This window comes from Choristoneura fumiferana, chromosome 21, assembly GCF_025370935.1.
Source record: "Choristoneura fumiferana chromosome 21, NRCan_CFum_1, whole genome shotgun sequence".
Classification (NCBI taxonomy): Eukaryota; Metazoa; Arthropoda; class Insecta; order Lepidoptera; family Tortricidae; genus Choristoneura; species Choristoneura fumiferana.
Window position 1 is genome coordinate 12205283 of NC_133492.1, and position 6000 is coordinate 12211282.

Genomic DNA, 6000 nt, shown 5'->3' on the forward strand with positions numbered 1-6000 from the left:
TGCTAATTTTAATTCATAGGAAAGAAATGTCACTAGCAATCGATGATTCTATTTTTGTAAGTTTACATTCGCACTCAAAAAATGTCCACGGAAAATTCGCAAGGTTCCCGCCAATTTTTTTTTTTAATTTCTTACTTTTTTGGCAGTTAGTAGCTGTCGCGCACAGCGCGATTTGCCATATAAAACTCGGTAAGTGTCACAGCCCTAGTATGTGTAATACATTTATAATGTGGTCACATTGCCTTTCCTTATTGGTCTAATTTTGTGTGTTGGCACTACCGTATAGTGTAATGGCGATACAATGAACAAACGAGGGAAAAGAACTAAGCTGGTGCCCCAGTATAGAGGTCAGTTCCTTCCTGAAACTCGGCTGTAACCTCAGGTGAGTGTTTTGCTATGTAATATTAATTGCCATGGTTATGGAGTGTGTAAGGATGTCCGCAATTTAATACAGGGTAGATTCCGTACATGGGTCCAGTAAGCGCTAGAGTACAATGTACACTTGGTAATGTCATAGACAGCGGAGCGCATAAACTAGACATGGAGCAAGTATCTTTTGCCCAGCATTGACGGTCGTAAAGATGATGGAGCAACCGAGGTCAGGACTATGGGGATGGTGGAGGTCCTCGTGGGGGCAAAGCCCCCACGTCCGGCGGGTGCCAGGCCAGATCACAGGCAAACTGAACCGGCCAGGAGCCTATTGATCGGTCGGGATAGGTCAGAAGATCACTGGTAGGCCCAGGATCTCTCTGCCTAAGCATTGAGGCACCCGGGCATAGCGCTGTGCCTAGACCGGAGTAAATCGACCGTAAGCTAAGCATGCTACCTTAGGCCTAGCTTGTGATAAGAATGTGGCACAGCCACACCGCGTTGGGAATCACTGTTATCACATATCTTGTGAAGCCAAATAAGAACTCGTCCTTACACACTTCAGCTATATTTGTCGCCTTATTATTGCTGTGTACCATTAGCACCCCAGGTATATATGTATGACATTTATGGAAGCATAGAGGGGGCGACAAAATGGTGGAGAATGCTGGGATCTTTGATTTTTTTTTTTTTTTTTTTTTTTTATTCGACTGTATGGCAAACGAGCAAGTGGTTCTCCTGATGGTAAGAGATCACCACCGCCCATAAACATCTGCTACACCAGGGGTATTGCAGATACGTTGCAAACTAGAGGCCTAAGATAGAGAAAAGCCGGATTAGTTCTGGTTATTTCTTTGTCAACCCTCTTTTATTCTCTTATGCGAAGCAAAGAATGTTGGCAACATCGCTAATATCCGTATCCTATACGTTGACAGCAAATTGCTATTATATATGACTAATGATAACATTGAAGGTATTTTTTTCTCATTAACATTGTAAGACGGTCCTTATCAGTTATTGTTATTATTTTCCTTTCTTTCGTATCCGTCGAAAGGTACTTTCGTATCCAAAAGGGCTGTGTGGGTCAGGTTCCTTTGCCTTATGTCCTATTAAAAGAATAATATCGTTGTCTATGGTTTTAGTGTTGTACCTTTGAGAGGAGAGGTGTCAACATCGTTATCGTTTTATTTTACCTTTTTAGTAATAAGTTATTGGTAATTATAAAATGAAGAATTTGTATGTCAGATATTTACTTAATATTAGCGAAATTATAATATAAATATAAATTAAGAATTAAAACTAACAAATAAATATGATCTCTCGGCATGGTTGTTATGTTGGTATATTGTACCAGACCGTACTGAACAATAATTCCTTGCTCTGTGGCATGGCAATGGCAACGAACGACGATGTTATCTTTTATCTGTATTGATATCGAATTCGATGGCGAGTAGTTTAAAGTTTGTGTGAAATATCGTAAGAAAACTGCGTTTCAGGCTTGTGTATTGTGAGTGAGCACGAAATTTGCTAAGAACAGTGATAGTTAAGTGTTTTCCGGTAATTCTTACATGGAAATCCAATGGTAAGTGAGGCATGTTTGGTATTTCGATAAGTTGAGAAAAGTACCTACCTTATAGTAGCAAACAAAACATACTTAATTCAAAGAAAGCTTTGTTGAGACTTATTTGGTTGTCGTTCGACTTATTATATTTTGATGCATCGTTATTTGTATTGTTCTAGTCGAAGAAGCGCAAGAAATTGTACTAAAACAAGACAAGTAGTTATAATAACTTGGCGCCTTTATGGTAGCCGCCATTACTCCCGTATTACTTTACTTTGGTAATTTTCAAAGAAAACCAATACAAGTAAGTAAAATTATAATTTGTAAACGAACGTTGCTATTAACCTGTGGAATGGCAGCGCCATATTTAAAATTTTACTGTCAAGCGGCGCGGCCATTTTGAAAAATCTTTCTTGACTGCAGTGACGCCTAGAAATAATTTCGCGAATTCGCGAATTTTATTAAAAATATCACCAAAAAAAAAACTACTTTAATTTAATAGATAAGCCTCACAGTGATAGTTTAGCATAAAATGGCATATCTAATTAAATAACAATGAATGACCTTCAATTTCTGTGAACTTTATTATTCATTATCAATATCTGATAACCAATTTTTCTCAGTCATGTATTAAATAACTAAATTACAAAATAAAACAATTACCTGTAGGAAACACTGATTTATTTCGTAAAATATTAATTTATTTACGAAACAAAGCCCTTTTATAGTCTTTCAATATCAAATAATAGTATAATACGAGGTTTCCAAAAATACCAGCGCACGGCAGCGGCCACACAGTGAAACTTGAGTAAACGATAAGAACGAAATTTCTTCCGTAGTGTTGTCGCGGCCGTTAATAAATGCCATCCTTGTCTATTTATGAACGCATTCTGCACGAATAAGCAAGCGAGATATAGGTCTACCAGTTTATATTTGTTAGTGAAATACGTCACCCGCCACGACCGGGAGCGGTCGCTTGCCACTCAGGGTTTTTGACAGCGTGCCGGGAGCCGGTCGCCTGCCAAACAAGGGTGTGCCGGGACCGGACGCTTGCCACTCCAAGGGCTAACTTAATCCATCAATACCGCGTAATCTTAAAGCAACTCGTTACTCGATGTATTATGTAATAAAGTAAAGATAGTCCTTACTAACTTGTCCCACGTCTGTAAAATATTTAAATTAAAAATGGGAGTGAATACTCGTAATTAAGTAAATGAATAATAAGATGAGAAAATGAATGTCATTTTACATGGGTGCCACAGGTTAGTGTGGACAATCTCTTAGTTACATTATGTCAAATGCATTAGTAAATATGTAATAATAAAGCAATCTAATAAGAATCAATTATGCTGAAACAAAATAAGCCTTTGTAACAGACATCTGTGTCTGCCATGTTTAAATATATCTATTAAGTGATGACAATTACGCATTTACAGCACCAAAAGAAGATCAAGCACAACAAAATGGAAGAAATTCTGGAAAACGGGTAGAGTTGAGAAAACTTAGCCTAGAGACACTCATAGCTTCAGCAAAACATGAATATGAAAGCAACCAGATGGAATATGATAGGGCTAAAAGATTAGTGAAACAATTATTGGATTTGGTAATAAGTTGGATGTAGAAATAAAAGAATATACTATGAAGCTACCAACTCCAAAGCTGGATATAGTAAGTCCAGCTCTGGCGATCAATTACAGGCAGAAAGCTTATGTTCTGAGATTGAAGATTCACTGAGCTCCGTACACATGCCATAGAAGAAAAGGGAGGTGCCTCTGCTACAACAAGACTGCCAAAGCTTGAATTACCATCCTACAGTGGAGACTGTTTAAAGTGGACTGAGTTCTGGGACAGATTCAGAGCTAGCATCCATGAAAGAAACATTGCAGACTCGGAAAAAATGGCATATTTACTGGGAGTCTCAGCGGGTTAGCTAAGGAGTCTGTATCAGGTTTAGGTGTGACGACAACAACTATATAATCGCAATTGATACACTTAAAAATCGTTTCGGATCGAAGGATGCGCTGATAGATGCACACTACACACAATTGAATAATCTACAACGAGCCGAGTACAACAGTACAAGTTGTAGGAGCACACTAAATGAAATTGAGAGGCATTTAAGAATCCTGGAAAATTTAGGAGAGCCAGTGAATGGAAACTACTTCCGTGCTATGATTTTAAGAAAATTTCCCGACAAAGTGGTGCATGAACACCACCTATCCGAGGCCACCGAGGGTACTACACTGACAGCAATAAGGAAGAACCTTAACAAGATAATAACAGCGATGAAAAAGTCATCTTCCATGATTACCGACACGGATGCATCATTGTTGAAGGCTGGACCTGTTGTGGCCACAGCAGAAGCACTTCACATCAGGACCAAAAGGGAATTTTAAACGGTTCCAGCACACTCAACGGAGACCTGATCGAAAGCGAAAACTAGAACCTGTATCACCTGCCCCAGCAGCTAAAAATCCAGACGCTCGTGCATTTTTTGTGGATTGAGTAATCATGCAAGCAAAGATTGCAGAAAGTTCAGTACAGTGGAAGCACGCAAGACTCAACTTAATGGGCGCTGTCTCAATTGGCTAAGTAAAGTTTTTTGAAGAGGTGCTAAATATATTTTTCTTCGATAGTCGACGTCTTAATAATCGAGGAACTGCAGCTCTTTTATTTTTATTTCCTCTTATGAATTAGAAATATTTTTTTAAGTGGTCGATATGACGTTTGTGAGATTGAAATGGCAGAACCGTTGAGGGCTCAGTACTTAGTAGAAACAGTAAAAAAAAACGACACCTGTCACTACTGTCACTGTCAAGTAGAATCTAACCTAAAACCGTTTTATTTGCTTAGCGATTTGGTGCGATCAATGTGTTTTTTGGATAATTTTTAAAGACCTCTCAGCACATACTCAGTACTTTAAAATTTGCCGCATTTCTCCACGACCTTTGCATAATAATTGGACCACGATTGGACAGTTTCGACGACTATTTTGGCTCTGCTTCTTCGACAACGCTATCTTGTATTCTCGACGACACTTGGCTTGACTTTTGGACCATATTTTCTATTTAAGCGGCTTCACCTTTCAATACCTACGAAATGAGTGAATTTGTGTGAGCAGATTCAAGGAACTTGCCACACATGGCTATGAGTCTACTCTAGAATATTTTGACACCAGTGAGAAGTATACAATGTTGCCGAAATCAGAGGAGATAAAGCACTTGTCCGTACCGGTAAAATGGATGAACGTAAGTACAAAATTATATCAATACAGTTTCTTGTCTATTTTTTTTAAATTACATTTTAGGGCATCAAAAGTTGAATATGTTGCCGGACCAAATTTGTTCGAGAGCACAGAATAACAAAAACATATTACCTATATTGTGACCATTTACTTAAATATCAACTGACAATGTGATTGATGCGACAGGTGATATTGTGCTGCATTGGCTGTATATATTATTGATAGAGTAAAATTTTTGTGGTTAGTGAAACATTAAATTGTAACTAGCTGTTGCCCGCGACTCTGTCTATGAAGAATTCGCTTATCGCTTTCCCGCGAGCACTATGCATTTTTTCGGGATAAGACTGTGAGATAAAAAGTAGCCTATGTTCTTCCTCGGATTCCAACTACCTCCATAATGAATTTTGGCTAAATCAGTTCAGCGATTGAAGCATGAAAAGTTAACAGACAGACAGACAGAGTTCCTTTCACGTTTTATAATATTAAAGATATGTAAGGATTTATAATAATTTTGATCTTTTTTTTCAGGTGGATGTAAACACACGTTGGTGTTTTTATTTTGGTTGCAAGGAAAAGCCAGTGAAGGGCATAACCTTTTTTTCCAAGGACATGCATTTTTCCATAAAAAAGAGGCATAGAAGTATCACAGAACTCCTCAATGGTAATGAAAGAGAATAGAATAGACTTAAGATTTAGCACGGAAATGTAATTTTGAACATGACGATCTCTTAATACAGAAATGTATTTTTAGTTGACAATGCAAGTACAGTCGACAGTAAGTACAGTCAGCAATTTTTTTTTTCTTTAAAATATCATTTTTGGTTTT

The 6000-nt window shown here is 37.9% G+C and overlaps 1 protein-coding gene across 1 annotated transcript in view; it reads left to right on the forward strand.

The window, feature by feature from the left end:
* The window catches only part of LOC141440044 (voltage-dependent calcium channel subunit alpha-2/delta-4-like), a 57709-nt gene that overhangs the window by 47185 nt on the left and 4524 nt on the right, over positions 1-6000 (forward strand). The window lies entirely within an intron of this gene.